The sequence below is a fragment of the Cajanus cajan genome, chromosome 1 (genome assembly GCF_000230855.2).
Source record: "Cajanus cajan strain Asha chromosome 1, NIPB_CcT2T_4, whole genome shotgun sequence".
NCBI lineage: Eukaryota > Viridiplantae > Streptophyta > Magnoliopsida > Fabales > Fabaceae > Cajanus > Cajanus cajan.
The window spans coordinates 40,110,406-40,125,802 of NC_138517.1; positions in this window are offsets into that span (position 1 = coordinate 40,110,406).

The window sequence follows — 15,397 nt, forward strand, 5'->3', positions numbered from 1 at the left end:
TTTGTCGTTGATTTTGATTAGCCTCTTCTGTTAGGCATATTATCTTGATGTTCAATGATTGGCTGAAAAGCCAAATTCAGCTTGGGGATTTGTTATTGATCTTTTGGATCTTTTCTTTTTGAAGAAGTGCCTCTGAGTAGGCGAATTATCTTGATGTTCGGTGTTCGGCTGAGTGCCAGATTCCGCTTGGGGAATAATTATTGATATTTTTTATTTTCTTCTCCTTTTTGCAGGGATGCCTCTTGAGTAGGCGATTGGGGATTTGGGGATCTTATTGTATCCCAGAGTATTATTTAGGAAGCCTCTACAGGCTTAGCCTCGCTCAGCGCTTTGAGTCGGAGAGCTATCTTCCACTGAGGAAGTGTTAAGTCCTTTGACTTGTATATACTGTTTGGATGATCGCACTTCCATTGGGGATTGCATCGATCTTGCTTTGATAGCTCTCGCTGGGGATTTTCCCGTGAGCTTGAGCTGAGGTTCCCTCTGGGGAGTATTATTTCTGCGAGCCTCTCCAGGCTCATTTATTCTGTACAGTTGGGGAGTATTATTTCTGCAAGCCTCTCCAGGCTTTAGTTATTCTGAGGAAGTATTATTTCTGCAAGCCTCTCCAGGCTCAATTATTCTGAAAGAGTATTATTTCAGCAAGCCTCTCCAGGCTCAGTTATTTTGAGAGTATTATTTCAGCAAGCCTCTCCAGGCTCAGTTATTTTGAGAGTATTATTTCTGCAAGCCTCTCCAGGCTTTATTCTGAAAGATGTGAAATCTTTGTCTTTTTTATCGACTTTTGACTTTTTCTGTATGTTTGCCTTTTTTGTCATTTTTTGGCTTTTTCTGTATTTTTGCCTTTTTTGTCATTTTTGGCTTTTTGCTGTATAGAAATTAAAAGTGCTAAAGAAATTAAATTCAGTTATTATGAGAGAGTATTATTTCGGCGAGCCTCTCCAGGCTCAGTTATTTTGTAGGAGTATTATTTCGACAAGCCTCTCCAGGCTCAATTATTCTGAGAGAGTATTATTTCGGCGAGCCTCTCCAGGCTCAGTTATTCTGAGAGTATTCTTTCGGCAAACCTCTCCAGGCTCAGTTATTTTGAGAGTATTCTTTCGGCAAGCCTCTCCAGGCTCAGTTATTTTGTATGACGCTGTTGATTTTCTGAATCTTTGCATTTTGTTTGCTGCTGTCATACACAAGCAATTTTCTATTTTTCTATTTTATGCAATTGCCTCATGATGAGGTCTTTGAATATGCAATTAATGTGCGCGATGCACAAAATGTAAGTTTAATTATTTTATTTTTGGAAAAAAATGAATGGCTCCCCCTATCCTCTTTTTCTTGGAGGAATTTTGTCATTGATGTGAGGGAGGATTTCTGTTATTGCCAATACGGCCGTTATTCATTTCAGTATGCCCGTATTGAATTGAAAATTTGTTCATAACCCTAATTTTGGTACGGGCGTACTGAACATGATACGGGCGTATTGTTTTTCTGAAGTTTATATATTTTGTTTTTTTCAATAAATAGAGAATAAGTGATCTTCCAGTACACCTATCATCTGTATGCATGTATGCAGTATGATGCACCTAATTCTATTTGATTCTTTTTTCAAAAGAATTAACCGATGCGTTTTTGTGTTTGGATTTTGCCATTCCTCCAGACGGACTGTGCTCTGCCGATTTCTGTTACCGAGGAATGATGCATATTTGATTTTGGTGTCATCAACCAAATGATTCTTCCCTTTCTTTAGAAGATGTGTCAACCCTCCTATTGACCACTATATCTCCATGTTTCCACTAGATTATTCAAAAATCGTTGGGACAAAAGAGAAAAGAAGGAAAGGATATATTTTCAAAAGTTTGTGTTTTAGAGGGGATTATTTTATTTTTGAAAAATTGTTTTTGTAAGCATGGATGGCCAAGGTAGGCTTATTGTGTTTAGGTTTGTTTGTTTAAACACTTATGAGGTTAAGCACATCTTTGTTATTAATGATTGTGCTTTGACAACTTGGATAGCTTTTCTTGAGCCCCTTTGTTGAATTCAATTGATGGTACCATCATGGATTTATTCTGTTTTTTTCTTTTTTGATGGCTCTTACTTTTGCCTAAAACACCCATTTGTGGTGTCTTAGCGGGCTTTTGTTTTTATTCATTATTTTGTAACCCTAATTTTTGCCTAGGTCACCCTTTTGTGGGATTCCTAGCGGGTCTTTTGGTCTTATTTTGTAACCCTAACTTTTGCCTAGGTCACCCTTTTGTGGGATTCCTAGCGGGTCATTTGCTCTTTAGGATTTCTTTATCCATGATGGAACTTATTGAGGCCAAGAAAAGGTGCTCCAAATTGACACACACACTTCCACATAAAATTGATGTGGGTTTATTATTATTAAGATGATTTTAACCTCATTCATGTTTATTCAAACAGGGTTAAAATAATGTGGTCTAGAATTTTATTGCAAGCGAGAAAAGAAGCAATAAAGAATTAATGAAGAATGATTTTATTATAATCATAATGGAAACATGTGCCCTATCGAGGCTCGGGGGTCGGGCTGTCCCCGAGGAGTGATCTCTAATAGTCACTGAGTCTATACATCCCTATCGGAAGGAGAAGGACACTTGATGACAACAGCTGGCCTTGACGTTTGTGAACCAGCCTTCCTAAAGATCTGGCTTAAAGAACGTCGAGAAGGATCTTGGTTCCTCTTCGTCCTTTGATCTTTGTTAGGGTTGTATCTTAACCCTTGTTTCCCCGGATTGTCTTTGATAATGGGTAGCTCCGGGATTCCTTGGGAGTCCTTGCCTAATTCTTGTCTTGGCAAGTATCCGTTCTTTGTGAGCGTATGAGCTACCTTCTTCATTTCTCGGGGAAACGTTTCAACATTGGCGATTTCCAATGCTTGGAAGGCGGTTTCTAAAGCTTCCTCTACTGCATCCACATAAAGTATGTTGGATGGCTTGCTGATGAGTATGTCATCTTTAGCTTGTTCGGTCACCAGTTTGTCACCCACTATGAACTTGACTTTCTGGTGGAGCGTAGAAGGAATAGCTTTCGCATCATGAATCCAAGGTCGGCCGAGGAGACAGCTGTATGCGGGAGTGATATCCATCACTTGAAATTTGACGTTGAAGATAGTGGGTCCAATTTGGATTGGAAGATTGATTTCTCCCACTACTTCTCTTTTAGAACCGTCGAAAGCTCGAACGATCATGTTGCTCGGGCGCGTTTGGACTCCCTTGATTGCCAATTGCTTGAGCGTTCTTTTTGGCATCACTTTCAAGGAAGATCCATTATCTACCAAGACTTTAACGATGTGATACTCCTTGCACTTTATAGAGATGTGCAAGGGCTTGTTGTGGTTTGATCCCTCGGCGGGGATTTCTTCATCGATGAAGGTGAGGTGATCATTAGCCGTGATGTGACTAACAATCCCTTCAAACTTGTCTTGGGAGATAGTGTGCGGCACGTATGCCTCGTTCAAGACTTTCAACAGAGCTTGCCGATGCGGTTCGGAGCATAGGATCAACGACAACAGAGTAATCTTTGCTGGCGTCTTATGAAGTTGATCCATGATGGAATACTCGCTCTGTCGGATATATTTTAACAGCTTGTCTGTCTCCTCCTCGGATTCCTTATTTTCCTCGGTTTTTTCCTCTTTTTCTTTCCCTTTATTCTTGGGAGTTTTGTCATGAAGATCTTCGGGAGGGTAGATCCTGCCACTCCTAGTCATGCCCCCAAGTCCAGCGATGTTGGAGATATCGCTGTCGACAGAAGAGTGGATGTCGTATATCCACGGCACAGCCTTATTTGATTTGTAAGGGAAAGGCCTTGGGACTGTGATCCTTAATGGTGTCGGACCTTCCCCTTTATTCGTCTTGATTACCAACAACGGAGTTGATGTGCGCTCGATTGGCACGGTTGTTGGCTTACACGAACGGCGTGCGATCCATTCTTTGAACATACGCATCGACTAATCCTTTCTTTTTATTAATGTTTATTAATGGATTACTAGGAGAGATGTATGAATGACTCCTAGATCCCTCCATGATCTATATGTATGATATGAGATGATGGCGATGAATATGCATGCATTGTGTTTATTGAACTAAGCATTATCATGTTTTCGGGATGTCCCTAAGATGATGCATGATATTGCTTGGTTTGGATAAATAACCCTTTTTTCTTTTTTTGGGTATTTTTATTTATTATATTTTTTGTATTTTTGGGTGAAAAGGGAAACTACCTATATGAATGTAATGAAGGTAGATGTTAACACCGTATAATGGAAGATTCTTATTCCTATTTATTCTTATTTTTAAAAGAATAGGAATGTTGTATGTTTAAAGAAATGCAATGTATGCTCAAACAATTTCACATAAACAATGCACAAACAATTCACTCATCCACGAACAGTCACGAGCGAATCACGAGGTAGGGGTCTCCTGCAGAAAAGTGCATATTCAAGGAGGATCTAACTGTTCTCACTTGGTCAAAGGCCCCCAAGGTGCCCCCATTATAGGGACCCAATTCCTCTTATCGTAGGTCGATGGAAAGCTCCAACGCACCGTCAGACTCAAGTTCATGGTTATCACCTTGAGTGATGTTTTCCGACAACGGTCTCGTAGGCTCCTATAGACCCATTCAACCGGCCGTACTAACATCCACTCCCTATGGATTACCACTCATGCCCCCGGGTATAGAGGGAACTGTTGTGTGCAAAGGTTTGTGTACAGTTTGTATTTCAAACAATTGCGGAATTTAAACATACAACAGTTATTTAAAGCCACAAAATAAATCATATTATCATACAATCAAGGGGTAATGAAGTAATTTTAACTATTATTTGTTAAAAATAATCTGTCACTAAATGGGACTGACTCTCGAAGCTTCCCCAGTGGAGTCGCCATCTGTCGCCACCGGCCCGAAACGGGCTTTCGGCATTCGCGAAGGATGGTTGGACTCGTTATTTGTTTTAAAAATGTGGATTGCTAGAATGACTTATTCTCAAACTGAGACCTCGTCAAACGAGCAATTTTATTAAAAGGTTCACTAATCCATATTAATCCCAAGCGGGACCCTCCATGGATTAGTGGTTTTCGTAAAAGGAGGGTTCGTGGAGTCGCCACCAATGTTTTACTCAAAACATTGGAAAAAGGGATAAGGCAATTGATTTTATAAATCAACTTTGGCCATTACAACCAGAGTCGGGTAAGGGAGTCGGTTACGCGTGGGGAAGGTGTTAGCACCCCACAGCGCCCCTTTCGGGTTCCCTATGACAGATTATTTGTAAAATAATAGCGTAAAATTACTAAATTACCCCTATTTATTATAAGCGATTATAAATTAACTATCTACATGATGACAGTTTAAATATGCACACAGAAAGCAGTAAAAGGAAGGATTTAAGAAGAAACCTCTTGAAGCGTGCTTTTATATATTGAGTAAAACTGGGAAGCTTTTTGGCGTTCCCCTCGCTCTACAGGCTCGCTCGCTCCTTCCTAAAAACTTTTGACTATGGAAATCCGGAGGATTTCCCTTCGACTAGGTTCGAATCTCCAAGCTAAGTGCTCAGAATTCCAGAACTTCGTCGGATCGACTCCCAGAGAGATTTCTAGGGCAGAACACTGCTCAAAAACCCCAGAATACTCAAGGAGGGAGTCAAAACTGAGTAAAAAAGTGTGGAATGACGTCCAATTGACGTCATATTTATAGGGAATAGGCGCAATACGGCCTACATGAGCAATACGGCCGTATTGAAATTTTTGAACTTCAATACGGTCGTATTGAGTTCAATACGGCCGTATTGAAATTCAGAAATTTCAATGCGCCCGTATTGAGTTCACTGCGGGTGTATTGAAGTGTCAATACGGGCGTATTGACTTCAGTACGGTCGTATTGAAGTTTCAGAAACTTCAATACGCCGTATTGAGTTCACTGCGGCCGTATTGAAGCTTCAATACGGCCGTATTAGGTTCAGTACGGCCGTATTGGGCTTCATTCCCTCCACTTCCTTATTTTGAGCTATTCTAAGACCTCTAGACCTACAGAGAACCCTCCTAGGGCCTTCCAGGAGTCCTTCTGGCTGATTTTCCTTCAGTCTTCGAGAGTCTTCAAGCTTTATTTCTGACCCGGACAATTTTAGGGGTCTACAAGAATGACTTCCTCTTTGAGAAGTTCAATAAACTTACGAAGCTCACCAATGATGGATTCCCAGTGAAGCATTAATTAAACAAGGTAAGATGCTTCAGCTTCATCGAGATGAAGTGCAAATGGTACCATGCGCCCTATGCCTACTTATGGGCAAGTGCCATGGTGGACGAAAGCGCCATTGTTGGCACTGTGGACAACCAGGATATTAGAATTACTCTGACTCTTAATGGCACCCTCATTGGTTTCTTATAGGTCGACCTAACCTACTCCAAGGGATGGGAGAAGGTCACCTCAAAAGATATAGTGGATGCCATGCTATACTTTTCCCAACGACCAATTAAGAAGGCAGAAGAAGTTTCTTCATGCTTGTGACACCCTTCACCCCACATATTAGCATAAACATGTAAAGTAATAATTATAGAAACTTTTTTGGAATAACTTTACTAAATAATGCAAATCCCTAGGGTAAAAGTATCACATACAAACAAAACTAGAACATTAAACAAAATAGAGATCTAGTAAAGTAATTACAATGCAAAAACTAACATTAAGTCCTAACATAAAAAAAAATCAACCAACAAAAATATAATTCTAACTATCGTTCGAATGTCACATCCTATCAATGAACGACCTAGCATAAGGCCTAAGTGTAACGACCCACCATGACCGTCACACAACGGAACAACACTACACACTACTGGAATATATATACTAAAATAGTATAATAAAATATTTACAACACAAGTTGCTAATCAAGCAACCAATAACAACCAACTATATACAACAAAATATGCTATTATAAGGTAGCCTACAAAAAAAATCAACTCCAGGCACCTCCTGTGGCCTCTAGTAGCTATCTCCCAGCCTATTCCTGCCCTGCTCCCATACATCGTATGATCATCACAGTCCAAACCACATGGAAACATGCAAGGGTAAGCTAGAGACAATAAACGACTCATAGTAATTAAATATGCAACACAAAAACTATATAATCATCTTCACATCCGACACAGAAGACAAACAACACATATACTATACATCTTAACATCATTTCAACTTGAATCAACATATCAACACTGATCAATACTTCAACATAACTATTGTACAAACCATTGGAATAGTTAACATATTCATCATAACAACAACCAACACGTGTATTACACACCTCTCAACAACACATGTTTAAAAGCAACTTACAACACAGGTAATTTAGCGACGCTAGCATCATCATCAACTTGTTCAACATACAACGCACAACAATTTAACAACACACATCTCAATAACACCTTCACATCACATCAACACATACAACTCATATCATCACAATATCAACTCATCAACACATATGCGTCGTCACACATTTCAACTCAGAGATCTCCTACAACTGAGATTGAGCAGTCTAAGTGGCTAGGTCTTACCGAACCAACACATAACCTTTTTGGGCTTGCTAGGTAAACAAATTTGGATATCAATCCACAATACGATAATGAATTCTCAGAATTTGCCACTTAAACAAGGAAGTATAGTACTCTGTCAAGATAGAATAGTTAGGTTTAGGCTTACCATGGCATTAGCTAGCTCAACTAAGCCACCTATGGAATTAGCCTACCGACTATCCTCCAAATACTACAACCCTCCGATACTCGGTTAGGAACTAAGTTCCTGACTTCGTACTTTACTCAAGTTTGGCCGCTTGTAATCGGTATAGCTCGACCTGGCCCCTATACCGTGGTCGCTTCATACACGTGTGCCTCGACCTTAACCACACACAGGACCAACTAAGTCCTAGAGGAGAACAACACAACGTCCACTCCAAGGGACAACTTCCCAAGGAGGGGTTTTCAACAAATTGGGCTCTCAGAGCACCACAACTATCTCAATCCACACAATGGGATGAGCAACTTCAAAACATCTCCTCTAGTCCTAGTGATCAACAACTTATCATCACAGCTCAATCAACTTATAACTCAACAGCATAGCTCAGCTCAACGACTTAAACAACATTCAACTTTCTAACTCATCATCTCAATCAACTTTCAATTTAAACAACGGGTCAACTCACAACTTTAACAACACAATTCAACAGCACAATAACTTCTCAACAGTGTTTAACAATATCGTTATCATCTCATCAGCTCAATTATCAACTCATTTCAACTTTAAACAACACAATCAACTCAACAGCTTATCAGCTCAACTCAGAATTTACAACTCAATCATCATAAAGTAATATCTTTTCAACACATGACACAACATACAACTTTATAGCAACTTGCAACTCTCCTCTAACAACTTAGCAACACAGTCTACTAATAACTTCTATATAAATCTCAACACATCTACACACTTCACATCATGCTTCTCACAACTCACAATATTATCATCATGCACTTCACAACTCTCAACTAGATTGTCTCATCATATTTTGCAATATATAAATAGTCCACACATAACATATATCAACTTTAACAACATAACACATATTCAACACATTTCTATTTAGCACAACAACTCATTTAACACCCATACACAATTACACAACTTTACAACTCAACTACAACATGCATCTCATTTACATCCCATCTTCATCACAAAAACATCACCAACAACATCATTAATAAATATTTAATCATATATTATCAACACACAACATTTTCATCACATAACACAACTCATACTACATTTTTACAACTCATCTATCATGCCAACTTACACACCCAAACAACACCAATCAACCTAAGCACCCAAAACCTGAAAAATCAACAACTTCAACCACATGCAATCCATGAAATGAAATGTATAGACTTCATACAACTCAAAAAAAATCTTAGATTCAACATGCAACTTTTCAAGGCATCAAAATCATAAAAAACTGCATTTTTCCCAAAACCTTGAAAAATGAGATGTTCTTTAATCCAACCATTGATTTCTCAACATTCATGTACCAAATGAGTTCTCAACTCACATACAACCAAAAAATCTAAAATCTAGCTTCCCTTACCTGATGATTGGCTCCAAACAGCCAAGAATTTGGGAATAAGAAAAACTTTCCTCCGAGCTCGACTCCCGAACTTCAATTCTTCAAAATCAAGCTTCCTAGTCCAGAGTCCTTCTCTCTGAAACTTATATCTAAAACCTCTCTCTAAGTTCCCCTCTTTTCTCCTCAACTTCATGCATGAGGCCTATTTATAGAATTTTACAGTGGCCAGAACGGCCCGTTTTGAATTCAGAACGGCCTGTTCTGCACCCCTTCATCATGTGTAAAACTCACATGCAGAACGGCCCGTTCCAGTTTGGGAACGGCCTGTTCTAGGCTACTAAATCACCCTTATTTTAGTAGTTTGGAACGACCCGTTCTAATTTAGGAACGCCCCGTTCTAGTTACACTAAGCATCTTCTCCAATTTCATCATCCTCATGATGAACTTCATTTGTAAACATACACCAAAACACCAACAAAGAAAAAGGAGAGTGAGAAACATCTCACTTTAGCTACTTGTGTAAGATATGGTTGGGTAGCCACATATAACAAAACATTACATATATTCATCACATATATAGATCAACATATAAGCAATTGCATAGTTTAGTACTCCAAAATTTGTCATATACAACATTTATGATTCACATCCATTCAATACATAAAGATTATGTTCACAATAATGTTTATGGACATGAACTTCCTAAACTATATGCATGTGGCACTAGTAAAATATCTCAACACTTGCCCTAAGGCACATAAGTATTTTAGGAGAACATGTCGGGTCAAGCTGTCACGACGCTTTAGACTAGGAGGATATACACCAAGGCATGTCAGGATAGCAGTTTCATGCATATTACACCTCATGCAAATAAATAGGCAGAATTAGGCCCCCCAAACCTGACTATCCCCAAGGTCATGAATCCTTATGCTTTTATATAATACCTTCTGTTGCAATGTATTTCATATCATATCCGTCACAATACAGGTTATACACATGATGGATGTCACACAAGACTTGATGCATTTAACAAGTCTTGATATTTAAGATCAATCTTAAACTACTTACTCAACTTATCAGTTAATCATTCTCATATCATTATTAATATTATGAACCATAATCCTAAGCCACACCTCTAAAATACCTCAATTAGAATCGAACACTTAAATGGTAAATTCGTTCATAAGATAAAACAGGTAAAGTCATTTACCATCACCACTCGCAAACTATATTTCCAAAACTTAATCTTTTATGAACTCGTGTGGTTCAAATGCAATATCTAAAGCTATGTAAATGCTATCAAGTTTATCTTAATTGTTTTTAGAAAGATAAGACAATTATATACAACTTCTATGTTGACCTCAAGAGTTGATTTTATCATCTACTATTTTTAAAATATAACAAAACTGCATGTTTTAGCCTAAATTTAGTAGCTTGACCTTCATTCACTAATATGATAATAACATAAGTTATATACCTCTTTATTTGGTGATTCTGATGGAATTTGAAATCTAACATCTAGTGATACAACTTTCATAAAGATCACAAAATCCAATTCGAACTTTAACAAGGTCCATGGTCATGGATAAATTCAGCACATGTGTGCTTACTTAAGAATCAGTGTGTTTCATGATAAACATGACCATGATATCATAACAAAGCTCCAAAACCATTTGAAACTTTGTCTGAAGCACGATTTCCACCTTTGATGATGGAAATCTAATCCCCAAGGATCCCTTTGGAAGAGGTAAGACCAAGAAGGGTGAAGGTTGATCCAAGGAAGCTCACACTTGAAGACCATTGGGCCTTTAACTAGGTCCATGGTTAGGAGGCTAGAGGAGGCTTCTAGAGAGGAGGTGCTTCTTAGACCTATGCTCAATATGAGTATTGAGTATGATTCCTCTTTTTAGTCTCATAGTCTCTATTGTACATACATTGTATAGTTTGATTTCTTGTACCTTGTATATAGTAGATGCTTGTATAGGTGTATTTTTGCCTTTGTATTTGTGAGGCACTTTATTTCCTTTTATTAGCTATTGTATATTGTTTCTAGGGTAGGTTAAATGGAGTCAAAGTGTCCAAGTAACCTACCCTAGAAACAATATACAATAGCTAATAAAAGGAAATAAAGTGCCTCACAAATACAAAGGCAAAAATACACCTATACAAGCATCTACTATATACAAGGTACAAGAAATCAAACTATACAATGTATGTACAATAGAGACTATGAGACTAAAAAGAGGAATCATACTCAATACTCATATTGAGCATAGGTCTAAGAAGCACCTCCTCTCTAGAAGTATCCTCTAGCCTCCTAACCATGGACCTAGTTAAAGGCCCAATGGTCTTCAAGTGTGAGCCTCCTTGGATCAACCTTCACCCTTCTTGGTCTTATCTCTTCCAAAGGGATCCTTGGGGATTAGATTTCCATCAAAAGGTATAAGGGGGTTTAGTAATTTCCACTTGAAAAGGCTTGGTTATTAAGTGGCTCCTTGTAGCTCACCTCCCTTGATAGTACAACTTGTATACTTAGACCTCCAAGTACTTAGTATTGCACCAAAAAAAGAAAATCTTTTGTGAAAATCTTTATCACTCACTTTGCAAAATTCTTTAAGATTTGTGAAAACCTTTCTCTTGCAAAAATGAGTGATCATTCTCATGAAAGTAGTGTGCATGGTCATCATTCTCCTAGGAGTCATAAAAGCACTAAAGATGAACTTAGAGAACTTAGGAATTATATTAGGAAAAAAAAGATAGAAAATGAAAAAAATAATGAAACTATAAGAGAGTTGTTGAATAAGCTTGTGGTGGGGGGTGAGGCTAGCAAGCCCCATGCCAGTGAAGGTCATGGGCCTACTAAGCCCAAAAGACATGATGGTGAAGGGCCTTCTAGGCCCCATAGACATAAACATGAAGAAAAACCATCTAGGTCCAATAGTCACCATTCACACACTCACTCATCCTCAAGTGAAGGGTTTTATAGTAGTCACCATGATGATGGCTACTATCAAAGACCCCCTAGGCAACATAGGCTTAGGCATGAAACAACCTCTTCTAGAGAACCTAGGTTTGACCTTCCTCCCTTCTATGGAAAAGATAATGTTGATGATTATTTAGATTGGGAGATGAAGGTTGAACAACTCTTCACTTGCCACAATGTGAGTGAAGAGAGAAAGGTTCCCATGGCTACCCTAAGCTTTCAAGGGTATGCCATGTATTGGTGGACTTCCCTTGAAAGGGAAAGAAGAACTCATCATGAGCCTCCAATTCAATATTGGAATGAGCTTAGAAGTGCCTTAAGGAGAAGGCACATTCCTCCATATTTTGAGAGGGAGTTGATGGACAAGCTCCAAAGACTCCAACAAAGAAACCTTAGTGTTGAGGAATATAGGCAACAAATGGAGTTGCTTATGATGAGGGCTGGAATTAGAGAGGAAGAAAGAACCACCATAGCTAGGTTTCAAAGTGGCCTAAACCTAGAGATTAGGGATAAATTTGAACTACTACCCTATAGAGACCTTAATGAGTTAGTTCAACTTTGTGTGAGAGTAGAACAACAAATTAGGAGAAAGCCTACCCTTAGGAAGGAATCTACCTCATACCCTAGAAAGGATTTCAAGAAGGAGGGTCAACCCTCTTATTCAAAAGAAAGGCCACTAAAAGAAAAAGAAAAAGAAAAACCTTCCAATGAAACTAAGACTAGTTCTATAAAGTGCTTTAAGTTCTTAGGGAGGGGACACATAGCTTCCCTATGCCCCACAAAAAAAAACCATGATCATTAGGGGCAATGAGATCCTAAGTGAGGAAAACACTTCATCTTCTTCATCCTCCTCAAATGAAGAAGATGAAAGCCTTAGTTCTAGTGAGGAAGCACCATGTGAAGGTGACCTATTCATTGCTCAAAGGTTACTTACCAACCAACCCAATGATCAAGACCAATCACAAAGAGAGAACCTTTTCCATTCTAGATGCAAAATTTTTAAGAAAACTTGTTCTCTCATTGTTGATAGTGGTTCTTGTAATAAATTTGTAAGCCAAAGCTTGGTTGATAAGCTTAACCTAGCTACTATAGCCCATCCTAAATCTTATAAACTTCAATGGCTTAATGAGGATGGACCTATAGAAGTTAAGGATCAAGTAAATGTTCCTTTCTCCATTGGAAAATATAAAGATGAAATTTTATGTGATATAATTCCAATGGATGCAAGCCACATTTTACTTGGAAGGCCTTGGCAACATGATAGGAAGGCCATTCATGATGGTGTTACAAACAAAATTCGCCTAGTCCACCTAGGTAAGAAACACACTTTGAATCCTCTTTCACCGTCACAAGTGTTGGAGGATCAAGTATTTATGAAATCAAAAAAAAGAAAAGAGGAGAAAAAAAGGTTCTAGAGTTGGAGGGTAGTGTCTCCTCCAAGGAAGTTGTTCCTAGAAGTCAATTTTTAATAGAACATTCTATTAAAAAATGTCTTCTAGTTGAACAACCCTTTTACCTTCTCAATACAAAAAAGACACTACTCTTGGAAAAGAGTAAGGAGGATAGTGTCTCCTCTAAAAATCTTGTGAAAAAGGAAAGTCACTTTTTAATTCAAAATGATTGCAAAAAGACTTTTCTTCTTCACAAAGATTTTAACTCTTTTTCTACTGCTGCCACAAACTTAGAGCTTAAGATCCACAACCTAAATATTTTTGAAAAGAAAGGATCTCAAGTTCTTAGTCTTGTGAAGAAGAAGTGGACTTCACCTAGTTCTACTTCTTATGCTACTACTTTGGTGGTGCCCAAAGTAGACAACCATTGTCTATTTAGGACTTCTCTTACTTTAGTTGTTCTAATAAAGCACCCAACCTTTGGTTTATATTGTTTATTAGATACATCTCATGGTGTCTTATTTTCTATTTTTGATCTTAAGGGAAGTTCAAACTTCTTTGAACTTAACTGTACTACTTCCCTTCAAGACCAAATTAGATTCTATGACTTTTCTAAACTCTTTACACCCTCTTCCATGATGTATCTAACATTTAATATGATCAAGGGATGTCTAGGTAGTTTCCTTATTATATTCACTTTGTTTTCTCGTAGAAGCCTAGGTTACTACTGTTAAGTCTCAATTTTACCTCTTTTTGGATGAGACTTATTGAACAAATTCCACTCATCCTTTGAACCATTGCAATATAATTGTTCTCTTTTTGGTTCATTTTGTGTGCAGATATAACTAACCCAAATTCATCTAACAATACCTTAATCCACCTCATTTTTTGTGCAGGTATTGAGGAAGAGTGGAAAGTTGAAGACTCTTAGGATTGGAAACCTAAGAAGCTAAGGAGCAGAGAAGAGGTTCTGCGCCGGGCTCAATATAACCTGCGCTGGGCGTGACAAAAACAGAGTATTTCATCTCTGCCAGTTATATTGCGCCGGGCGCAAAAGGAATTAAGCCGGGCGCAAAAGGAATTGCGCCGGGCTTGTGTTGAGACAGAGAGTGCTTGACTTCTCTGGAAGAACTTGCACCGGGCGCGAAGAATTGTGCGCCGGGCGCGGAACCCTAATCTGATCTCCCAGGCTCGTATTTGAAGCCATTTTCGGGGATCTTTCTCTCCATTCTCACATTGGGCGCCTCCAGGAGCTGCGGAAGGGATTCCCAGGGCTTGGGATCGTCCGTGTGCGGATCTTTCCTTCGGTTCTTCACTTCCTCTTCCATCTCTATTTTGTATTTGCCCTCATTGTTGTGAGTGGTTTCACCCATTTTGTGGGGTTAGATGTAACCAACGTACTCTATTGTAATCTTTACGGTTTTAATGATATATATACATGTTGTTTTATTCTTTGTTGTGTTTGTTTCTATTCGTAATGCTTGCTTTGGATTGATCACCCTTTGCATGATTTAAGGTTCCATGGGTATTGGAAAATAACCTTTGAAACTAGTTCTGAAACATATGCCTAGTGGTGATTGTATCTAGGGATAGAGCTTGACCCATTAGTAGTCTTAAACCCTAGCCCGTAATGCGGGTGTAGATATTGGGTACTCAAGGAATTGATATTCAATATCCGCACCTAGGCTCTTTCTCTAAGGGATTAGGTTTGAGTAAACTTATGGGTTGACTAAGCAATGAATTCAACAAGAGATTAAGGATACATTAGTGTTACGTTTGGTGAAATCTGACCCCCACAACCTCACAATACCACAATACCATTCCTGACCTTTTCCACTCACAAAACAATATTTATTTACAGCTTTCATTCCAATAGTCACAACTTTGCATTCACTGCACAAACTA